This window comes from Pseudorca crassidens, chromosome 2, assembly GCF_039906515.1.
Source record: "Pseudorca crassidens isolate mPseCra1 chromosome 2, mPseCra1.hap1, whole genome shotgun sequence".
In the NCBI taxonomy this organism is placed as follows: domain Eukaryota; kingdom Metazoa; phylum Chordata; class Mammalia; order Artiodactyla; family Delphinidae; genus Pseudorca; species Pseudorca crassidens.
This window is the reverse complement of record NC_090297.1, coordinates 140,583,690-140,595,698: the sequence shown is the minus strand read 5'-3', so window position 1 is coordinate 140,595,698 and position 12,009 is coordinate 140,583,690.

Here is a 12,009-nt window from a genome sequence, read left to right as displayed (position 1 = left end):
CTGACGGGGGTATTGCCCACTGTGCTCGAATTGGTGGAGAGGGGGATTTTCCCTGTGTTTGAATTGATAAAACTCGTTGTATGAACATATTTGTACCTGTAAAGATTGTTGTTAGCCAGGATTTTTATGGCAGACCTGACAATTAACTAGTTTTTCTCCCTGGGGCACTATTTTAGGTGTTTACTGAAGCATGATTTTCCATTCTCTCTGAACTGCGACCATCATCAGAAGTCCTACTAGGAGTATCATGGCTTTTGACATCATATTACGTATTTTTTTCCAGACCCAGCAGGGGCAAATGTTTATCAGGGGGAGGGGGTTCTGAAAAGCAACAGAATAAGTGCCTGATAGTGAGGAACACAAGGAATACTAGGCCTGCCCACCACCACGGCCACATGGAGTCACTTAACTGTTTGTTTTGTTTTTGGGGGTTCACTGCGCTATTCATTTGTTAATTGAAGTATGGTTGATTTACAATGCGTTAGTTTCAGGTGTATGACAAAGTGGTTCAGTTGCACATGTACATATATCCATTCTTTTTCAGATTCTTTTCCCCTATAGGTTATTACAGAGTATTGAGTAGAGTTCCCTGTGCTCTACAGTAGGTCCTTGTCAATTATCTATTTTATATATAGTGGTGTGTATATGTTAACCCCAACCTCCTAATTTATTCCTCCTCCCTTTCCCCTTTGGAAGCCATAAGTTTTTCTATGTCTGTGGGTCTATTTGTATATAAGTTCATTTGTATCATTTTTTTAGATGCCACATGTAAGCAATCTCATATGATATTTGTCTTTCTCTCTCTGGCTTACTTTGTATGATAATCTCTAGGTTCATTCATGTTGCTGCAAATGGCATTATTTTATTCTTTTTCAAGACTGATTAATATTCCATATATATACACACACACACACACACACCCACACCCCCCACATCCTTTTTATCCATTCATCTGTCGATGGACATTTAGGTTGCTTCCATTTCTTGACTATTGGAAACAGTGCTGCAGTGAACATTGGGGTGCATGAGTCGTTTAGAATTACGGTTTTCTCTGGATTTATGTCCAGGAGTGGGATTGGTGAATCATATGGTAGCTCTATTTTTAGTTTTTTAAGGAACCTCCACACTGTTTTCCATAGTGGCTGCACCAATTTACATTCCCACCAACAGTGTAGGAGGGTTCCTTTTTCTCCACACCCTCTCCAGCTTCTATTACTTGTAGATTTGTTGAAGATGGCCATTTGGACTGGTGTGAGGTGATACGTCATTGGAGTTTTGGTTTGCGTTACTCTAATAATTAGTGATATTTAGCATCTTTTCATGTGCTTTTTGGCCATCTGTATGTCTTCTTTAGAGAAATGTATATTTAGATCTTCTGCCCATTTTTTGATTGGGTTGTACCCATACTGAGCTGTACAAGCTGTCTGTATATTTTGGAGACTAATCCCTTGTTGGTCACAGCATTTGCAAATATTTTCTCCCATTCTGTAAGTTGTCTTTTCATTTTGTTTGCTTTCTTTGCTGTGGAATAGCTTTTAAGTTTAGCTGGTCCCATTTGTTTACTTTTGTTTTTATTTCCATTACTCTAGGAGATGGATCTAAAAAGATTTTGCTGCGATTTATATCAAAATGTGTTCTGCCTATGTTTTCCTCTAGGAGTTTTATATTATCCAGTTTCACATTTAGGTCTTTATTCCATTTTGAGTTTATTTTTGAGTATGGTGTTAGAGAATATTCTAATTTTATTCTTTTACATGTGGCTGTCCAGTATTCCCAGCACCAATTATTGAAGAGACTGTCTTTTCTCCACTGAATATTCTTTCTTGCCTCCTTTGTCATAGATTAACTATAGGTGCATGGGTTTATTTCTGGGCTTTCAATCCTGTTCCATTAATTTATATTTCTGTTTTTGTGCCAGTACCATACTGTTTGATGACTGTAGCTTTGTAATATAGTCTAAAGTAAGGGAACCTGATTCCTCCAGCTGTTTTTCTGTCTCAAGATTGTTTTGGCTATTTGGGGCCTTTTGTGTTTCCATACAAATTTTATAAATTATGTTTGTTCTAGTTCTGTGATAAATGCCATTGGTAATTTGATAGGGATTGCATTGAATCTGTAGATTATTTTGGGTAGTATAGTCATCTTGACAGTAGTGATCCAATCTGAGAACACAGTATATCTTTTGATTTGTTTGTATCATCTTTGATTTCTTTCATCAGCATCTTATAGTTTTTGGAGTATAGGTTTTTTGCCTCCTTAGGTAAGTTTATTCCTAGGTATTTTATTCTTTTTGATGTGATGGTAAATGGGACTGTTTCCTTAATTTCTCTTTCTGATCTTTCATTGTTAGTGTATAGAAATGCAACAGATTTCTGTGTATTAATTTTGTCTCCTGAAACTTTACCAAATTCATTGAAGAGCTGTAGTAGTTTTTTGGTAGTATCTTTGGGATTTTCTATGTATAGTATCATGTCATCTGCAAACAATGGAAGTTTTACTTCTTCTTTTCCAATTTGTATTCCTTTTATTTCTTTTTCTTCTCTGATTGCTGTGGCTAGGATTTCCAAAATTATGTTGAAAAAAAGTGGTGAGAGTGGACATCCTTGTCTTGTTCCTGACCTTAGAGGAAACGTTTTCAGCTTTTCACCATTGCATACAATGTTAGCTGTGGGTTTGTCATATATGGTCTTTATGTTGAGGTAGGTTTCCTCTATGCTCACTTTCTGGAGAGTTTCTTTTTTATCATAAGTGGATGCTGAATTTTATCAAAAGCTTTTTCTGCATCATATGGCTTTTATTCTTCAATTTATTATTGTGGTATATCACACTGATTTGCAGATATTAAAAAATCCTTGCATCCCTGGGATAAATCCCACTTGATCATGGTGTATGATTCTTTTAATGTATTGTTGGATTTGGTTTGCTAGTATCATGTTGAGGATTTTTGCATCTGTGTTCATCAGTGATGTTGGCCTGTAATTTTCTTTTTTGTGGTATCTTTGTCTGGTTATCAGGGTGATGATGGCCTCATAGAATGGATTTGGAGATGTTCTTTCCTCTGCAATTTTTTGTAATAGTTTGAGAAGGTTGGGTGTCAACTCTCATCTAATTGTTGATAGAATTCACTTGTGAAGCCATCTGGTCCTGGACTTTTGTTTGTTGGAAGTTTTTATTTTATTTTTAAAAATTATTTTTGTTTATTTATTTGGCTGCATTGGGTCATTGTTGCTGTGTGCGGGCTTTCTCTAGTTGTGGCGAGCGGGGGCTACTCTTCGTTGTGGTGTGCGGGCTTCTCATTGTGGTGGCTTCTCTTGTTGAGGAGCATGGGCTCTAGGTGCGCAGGCTCAATAGTTGTGGTGCATGGGCTTAGTTGCTCTGCGGCATGTGGGATCTTCCTGGACCAGGGCTTGAACCCATGTCCCCTTCATTGGTAGGCAGATTCTTAATGACTGCACCACTAAGGAAGCCCCAGTTGTTGGAAGTTTCTAAATCACAGTTTCAACTTCAGTACTTGTGATTGGTCTCTTCATATTTCCTATTTTTTCCTAATTCAGTCTTGGAGATTGTACCTTCCTAAGAATTTGTCCATTTCTTCTAGCTTGTCCATTTTATTGGCATCTAGTTGCTTGTAGTAGTCTCTTATGGTCCTTTGTATTTCTGTGGTGTTGGTTCTAACTTCTCCTTTTTCAATTCTGATTTTACTGATTTAGGCCATCTCCTTTTTTCTTGATGAGTCTGGCTAAAGTTTTATCAATTTTGTTTATCTTTACAAAGAACCAGCGTTTAGTTTCATTGCTCTTTTCTATTGTTTTTTAGTCTCTCTTTCACTTATTTCTGCTCTGATCTTTATGATTTCTTTCCTTCTACTAACTTTGGGTTTAGTTTGTTCTTCTTTCTCTAGTTGATTTAGGTGTAAGGTCAGGTTGTTTGAGATTTTTCTTGTTTCCAGGGGTAAGCTTGTATCACTATAAACCTCCCTCTTAGAACCACGTTTGCTGTGTCCCACAGGATTTTGGATCATTGTCTTTTCATTTTCATTCGTCTCTAGGTATTTTTTCATTTCCTGTTGATTTATTCAGTGATCAATCGGTTGTTCAGTAGCACATTGTTTAGCCTCCATGTGTTTGTGTTTTTTGCAATTTTTTCTCTTGTACAGTAAGTCCCCTATATATGAACCTTCAAATTGTGAACTTTCTTTTTTTTTTTTTTACATCTTTATTGGAGTATAATTGCTTAACAATGGTGTGTTACTTTCTGCTTTATAACAAAGTGAATCAGTTATACATATACATTGATTCCCATATCTCTTCCCTCTTGCGTCTCCCTCCCTCCCACCCTCCCTATCCCACCCCTCCAGGCGGTCACAAAGCACCGAGCTGATCTCCCTGTGCTATGCTGCTGCTTCCCACTAGCTATCTACCTTACGTTTGGTAGTGTATATATGCCCATGCCTCTCTCTCGCTTTGTCACAACTTACCCTTCCCACTCCCCATATCCTCAAGTCCATTCTCTAGTAGGTCTGTGTCTTTATTCCTGTCTTACCCCTAGGTTCTTCATGACATTTTTTCCCCTTAAATTCCATATATGTGTTAGCATACGGTACTTGTCTTTCTCTTTCTGACATACTTCACTCTGTATGACAGACTCTAGGTCTATCCACCTTATTACAAATAGCTCAATTTCATTTCTTTTTATGGCTGAGTAATATTCCATTGTATATATGTGCCACATCTTCTTTATCCATTCATCCGATGATGGGCACATAGGTTGTTTCCATCTCCTGGCTATTGTAAATAGAGCTGCAATGAACATTTTGGTACATGACTCATTTTGAATTCTGATTTTCTCAGGTTATATGCCCGGTAGTGGGATTGCTGGGTCATATGGTAGTTCTATTTTTAGTTTTTTAAGGAAACTCCATACTGTTCTCCATAGTGGCTGTACCAATTCACATTCCCACCAGCAGTGCAAGAGTGTTCCCTTTTCTTCACACCCTCTCCAGCATTTATTGTTTCTAGATTTTTTGATGATGGCCATTCTGACTGGTGTGAGATGATATCTCATTGTAGTTTTGATTTCCATTTCTCTAATGATTAATGATGTTGAGCATTCTTTCATGTGTTTGTTGACAGTCTGTATATCTTCTTTGGAGAAATGTCTATTTAGGTCTTCTGCCCATTTTTGGATTGGGTTGTTTGTTTTTTTGTTATTGAGCTGCATGAGCTGCTTGTAAATTTTGGAGATGAATCCTTTTTCAGTTGCTTCATTTGCAAATATTTTCTCCCATTCTGAGGGTTGTCTTTTGGTCTTGTTTATGGTTTCCTTTGCTGTGCAAAAGCTTTGAAGTTTCATTAGGTCCCATCTGTTTATTTTTGTTTTTATTTCCATTTCTCTAGGAGGTGGGTTAGAAAGGATCTTACTGTGATTTATGTCACAGAGTGTTCTGCCTATGTTTTCCTCTAAGAGTTTGATAGTTTCTGGGTTTACATTTAGGTCTTTAATCCATTTTGAGCTTATTTTTGTGTATGGTGTTAGGGAGTGATGTAATCTCATACGTTTACATGTATCTGTCCAGTTTGCCCAGCACCACTTATTGAAGAGGCTGTCCTTTCTCCACTGTACATTCCTGCCACCTTTATCAAAGATAAGGTGTCCAAATGTCCGTGGGTTTATCTCTGGGCTTTCTATCCTGTTCCATTGATCTATCTTTCTGTTTTTGTGCCAGTACCATACTGTCTTGATACTGTAGCTTTGTAGTATAGCCTGAAGTCAGGGAGCCTGATTCCTCAAGCTCCATTTTTCGTTCTCAAGATTGCTTTGGCTATTCAGGGTCTTTTGTGTTTCCATACAAATTGCGAAATTTTTTGTTGTAGTTCTGTGAAAAATGCCAGTGGTAGTTTGATAGGGATTGCATTGAATCTATAGATTGCTTTGGGTAGTAGAGTCATTTTCACAATGTTGATTCTTCCAATCCAAGAACATGGTATATCTCTCCATCTATTTGTATCATCTTTAATTTCTTTCATCAGTGTCTTATAATTTTCTGCATACAGGTCTTTTGTCTCCTTAGGTAGGTTTATTCCTAGATATTTTATTCTTTTTGTTGCAGTGGTAAGTGGGAGTGTTTTCTTGATTTCACTTTCAGATTTTTCATCATTAGTGTATAGGAATGCCAGAGATTTCTGTGCATTAATTTTTTATCCTGCTACTTTACCAAATTCATTGATTAGCTCTAGTAGTTTTCTGGTAGCATCTTATGATTCTCTATGTATAGTATCATGTCATCTGCAAACAGTGACAGCTTTACTTCTTCTTTTCCAATTTGGATTCCTTTTATTTCCTTTTCTTCTCTGATTGCTGTGGCTAAAACTTCCAAAACTAAGTTGAAAAAGAGTGGTGAGAGTGAGCAACCTTGTCTATTCCTGATCTTAGTGGAAATGCTTTCAGTTTTTCACCATTGAGGACAATGTTGGCTGTGGGTTTGTCATATATGGCCTTTATTATGTTGAGGAAAGTTCCCTCTATGCCTACTTTCTGCAGTGTTTTTATCATAAATTGGTGTTGAATTTTGTTAAAAGCTTTCTCTGCATCTATTGAGATGATCATATGGCTTTTCTCCTTCAATTTGTTAATATGGTGTATCACATTGATTGATTTGCGTATATTGAAGAATCCTTGCATTCTTGGAATAACCCCCACTTGATCATGGTGTATGATCCTTTTAATGTGCTGTTGGATTCTGTTTGCTAGTATTTTGTTGAGGATTTTTGCATCTATGTTCATCAGTGATATTGGCCTGTAGTTTTCTTTCTTTGTCTGGTTTTGGTATCAAGGTGATAGTGGCCTCGTAGAATGAGTTTGGGTGTGTTCCTCCCTCTGCTATATTTTGGAACTGTTTGAGAAGGATCAGTGTTAGCTCTTCCCTAAATGTTTGTTAGAATTCACCTGTAAAGTCATCTGGTCCTGGGCTTTTGTTTGTTGGAAGATTTTTAATCACTGTTTCAATTTCAGTGCTTGTGATTGGTCTGTTCATATTTTCTATTTCTTCCTGGTTCAGTCTTGGCAGGTTGTGCATTTCTAAGAATTTGTCCATTTCTTCCTGGCTGTCCATTTTATTGGCATAGAGTTGCTTGTAGTAATCCCTCATGATCTTTTGTATTTCTGCAGTGTCAATTGTTACTTCTCCTTTTTCATTTCTAATTATCTTGATTTGAATCTTCTTCCTTTTTTTCTTGATGCGTCTGGCTAATGGTTTATCAATTTTGTTTATCTTCTCAAAGAACCAGCTGTAGTTTTATTGATCTTTGCTATTGTTTCCTTCATTCTTTTTCATTTATTTCTGATCTGATTTTTATGATTTCTTTCCTTCTGCTAACTTTGGGGATTTTTTGTTCTTCTTTCTCTAATTGCTTTAGGTGCAAGGTTAGGTTGTTTATTCGAGATGTTTCCTGTTTCTTAAGGTAGGATTGTATTGCTATAAAGTTCTCTCTTAGAACTGCTTTTGCTGCATCCCATAGGTTTTGGGTCGTTGTGTCTCCATTGTCATTTGTTTCCAGGTATTTTTTTATTTCCTCTTTGATTTCTTCAGTGATCACTTCATAATTAAGTAGTGTATTGTTTAGCCTCCATGTGTTTGTATTTTTACAGATCTTTTCCTGTAAGTGTTATCTAGTCTCATAGCATTGTGGTCAGAGAAGATACTTGATACCATTTCAATTTTCTTAAATTTACCAAGGCTTGATTTGTGACCCAAGATATGCTGTATCCTGGAGAATGTTCCATGAGCACTTGAGAAAAATGTGTATTCTGTTGTTTTTGGATGGAATGTCCTACAAATATCAATTAAGTCCATCTTGTTTAATGTATCATTTAAAGCTTGTGTTTCCTTATTTATTTTCATTTTGGATGATCTTTCCATTGGTGAAAGTGGGATGTTAAAGTCACCTACTATGAATGTGTTACTGTTGATTTCCCCTCTTATGGCTGTTAGTATTTGCCTTATGTATTGAGGTGCTCCTATGTTGGGTGCATAAATATTTACAATTGTTATATCTTCTTCTTGAATCGATCCCTTGGTCATTATGTAGTGTCTTTCTTTGTCTGTTCTAATAGTCTTTATTTTAAAGTCTATTTTGTCTGCTATGAGAATTGCTACTCCAGCTTTGTTTTGGTTTCCATTTGCATGGAATATCTTTTTCCATCCCCTTACTTTCAGTCTGTATGTGTCTCTAGGTCTGAGGTGGGTCTCTTGTAGACAGTGTATATATGGGTCTCATTTTTGTATCCATTCAGCCAATCTGTGTCTTTTGGTGGGAGCATTTACATATAAGGTAATTATCAATATGTATGTTCCTATTCCCATTTTCTTAATTGTTTTGGGTTCGTTATTGTAGGTCTTTTCCTTCTCTTGTGTTTCTTGCCTATAGAAGTTCCTTTAGTATTTGTTGTAAAGCTGGTTTCATGGTGCTGAACTCTCTCAGCCTTTGCTTGTCTGTAAAGGTTTTAATTTCTCCATCAAATCTGAATGAGATCCTTGCTGGGTAGAGTAATCTTGGTTGCAGGTTTTTCTCCCTCATCACTTGAAATATGTCCTGCCAGTCCCTTCTGGCTTGCAGAGTTTCTGCTGAGAGATCAGCTGTTAACCTTATGGGGATTCCCTTGTGTGTTAGTTGTTGTTTTTCCCTTGGTGCTTTTAATATGCTTTCTTTGTACTTAATTTTTGACAGTTTGATTAATATGTGTCTTGCCGTATTTCTCCTTGGATTTATCCTGTATGGGACTCTCTGTGCTTCCTGGACTTGATTAGCTCTTTCCTTTCCCATATTAGGGAAGTTTTCAACTATAATCTCTTCAAATATTTTCTCAGTCCCTTTCTTTTTCTCTTCTTCTTCTGGAACCCCTATAATTGGAATGTTGGTGCGTTTAATGTTGTCTCAGAGGTCTCTGAGACTGTCCTCAGTTCTTTCCATTCTTTTTTCTTTATTCTGCTCTGCAGTAGTTATTTCCACTATTTTATCTTCCAGGTCACTTATCTGTTCTTCTGCCTCAATTATTCTGATATCGATCCCATCTAGAGTATTTTTAATTTCATGTATTGTGTTGTTCATCGTTGCTTGTTTCATCTTTAGTTCTTCTAGGTCCTTGTTAAATGTTTCTTGCATTTTGTCTATTCTATTGGCAAGATTTTGGATCATCTTTACTATCATTATTCTGAATTCTTTTTCAGGTAGACTGCCTGTTTCCTCTTCATTTGTTAGGTCTGGTGGGTTTTTATCTTTCTCCTTCATCTGCTATGTGTTTTTCTGTCTTCTCGCTTTGCTTATCTTACTGTTTGGGGTCTCCTTTTTGCAGGCTACAGGTTCTCAGTTCCCGTTGTTTTTGGTATCTGTCCGCAGTGGCTAAGGTTGGTTCAGTGGGTTGTGTAGGCTTCCTGGTGGAGGAGACTAGTGCCTGCGTTCTGGTGGATGAGGCTGGATCTTGTCTTTCTGGTGGGCAAGTCCACGTCTGGTGGTGTGTTTTGGGGTTTCTGTGGACTTATTATGATTTTATGCAGCCTCTCTGCTAATGGGTGGGGTTGTGTTCCTGTCTTGCTAGTTGTTTGGCATAGGATGTCCAGCACTGTAGCTTGCTGGTCGTTGAGCGAAGCTGGCTGCTAGTGTTGAGATGGAGATCTGTGGGAGATTTTCGCTGTTTGATATTATGTGGAGCTGGGAGGTCTCTTGTGGACCAGTGTCCTGAAGTTGTCTCCTCCTCCTCAGAGGCACAGCACTGACTCCTGGCTGCAGCACCAAGAGCCTTTCATCCACACGGCTCAGAATAAAAGGGAGAAAAATTAGAAAGAAAGAATTAGTAGAAGTAGAAAGAAAGAAAAGAAAGAAAGAAAGGAGGGAGGAAGGAAGGAAGGAGGGAAAGAAGGAAATAAGAAAGATAAAGTAAATTAAAATAAAGTAAGGTAAAATAAAATAAAGTTATTAAAATAAAAAATAATTATTAAGAAAGAAATATTAAAAAAAAGAAACGGATGGATAGAACCCTAGCACAAATGGTGGAAGCAAAGCTATACAGACAGAATCTCACACAGACGCATGCACATAAAGAGGAAAAGGGGAAAAAATCATAAATTTGCTCTCAAAGTCCACCTCCTCAATTTCAATGATTTGTTGTCTATCCACGTATTCCACACATGCAGGGTACATCAAGTTGATTGTGGAGCTTTAATCCGCTGCTTCTGAGGCTGCTGGGAGAGATTTCCTTTTCTCTTCTTTGTTCTCACAGCTCCCAGGGCTCAGCTTTGGATTTGGCCCCGCCTCTGCATGTGTGTTGCCGGAGGGCGTCTGTTCTTTGCTCAGACAGGACGGGGTTAAAGGAGCAGGTGCTTCGGGGACTCTGGCTCACTCAGGCCGCGGGGAGGGAGGGGTGCGGAGTTCGGGACGAGCCTGCGGCGGCAGAGACCGGCGGGATGTTGCAGCAGCCTGAGGCGCGCCGTGCGTTCTTCTGGGGAAGTTGTCCCTGGATCCCAGGACTCTGGCAGTGGCGGGCTGCACAGGCTCCCCGGAAGGGAGGTGTGGATAGTGACCTGTGCTTGCACACAGGCTTTTTGGTGGCGGCAGCAGCAGCCTTAGTGTCTCATGCCTGTCTCTGGGGTCTGCGCTTTTAGCCGCAGCTCGCGCCCGTCTCTGGAGCTCCTTTAAGCAGGGCTCTTAATCCCCTTTCCTCGCGCACCAGGAAACAAAGAGGGAAGAAAAAGTCTCTTGCCTCTTCGGCAGGTCCAGACTTTTCCCCGACTCCCTCCCGATTAGCTGTGGTGCACTAGCCCCCTCCAGGCTGTGTTCACCCCGCCAATCCCAGTCCTCTCCCTGCTCTCCAACCGAAGCCCCAGCCTCAGCTCCCAGCCCCGCCCGCCCCAGCGGGTGAGCAGACAAGCCTCTCGGACTGGTGAGTGCCAGTCGGCCCTGATCTTGTGTGTGGGCATCTCTCTGCTTTGCCCTCCGCACCCCTGTTGCTTGCTCTCCTCCACAGCTCCGAAGCTTTCCCCCTCTGCCACCCGCAGTCTCCGCCTGCGAAGCGGCTTCCTAGTGTGTGGAAACCTTTCCTCCTTCACAGCTCCCTCCCACTGGTGCAGGTCCCGTCCCTGTCCTTTTGTCTCTGTTTATTCTTTTTTCTTTTGCCCTACCCATGTACGTGGGGAGTTTCTTACGTTTTGGGAGGTCTGAGTTCTTCTGCCAGCGTTCAGTAGGTATTCTGTAGGAGTTGTTCCACGTGTAGATGTATTTCTGGTGTATCTGTGGGGAGGAAGGTGATCTCTGCGTCTTACTCTTCTGCCATCTTCCGGAAGCCTAAGTTGTGAACTTTCAAAGATGTGAACGTGCATTTGTATGTCCAGTCATGTAAGTTAGTTCACATGTCTGGTGTACATTGTCATGTGCATGCTTCCTCTACAAGCGGTTGTGCTTTTGTGTACTTTACTGTACAGTGCTGTATAGAGTACAGTAGCACAGTATTTTTATTTCAAGCCTGGGATGTCCAGAAGGAAGCGTAAAAGCAGTGGTGATGTAGCTGGTCCTGCTAAGAAGTGCCAGGAATTGGAAGCCTGGAGAAAGGATGAAGAGAGACAAGAGAAAGAAGTAACTGAAGAGATTCACGACACAGAAAATGGCAAGGGAATTTACTTTATTTGAGGAGGCACTGTTAGTTTTTGAGGCATAGGACCCGGATGTAGAACAATACATGAAGGTTGCAGCAGCCATCCAGAATGCAAACCAGGGCTACCATGTCATCTGTGATGAGAAAAAAAGAGCTACTACCCAGACATCACTGGATGGTTTTTTTCAAGAGGGTAAATTGAATCCAGCAAGGAACCAAAACCTGTACCATCGATGTCAGGCTTGAGTGAAATTGCAGCTTGCTCTTGCTCTCCATCTATTGCTGATGATCCTTCAGCTCTACCATTTCCCACCTCCTCTCCTGCCTCCAGTCAGTAACTCTTCTTGCCTGTTCACTCGATGCTGG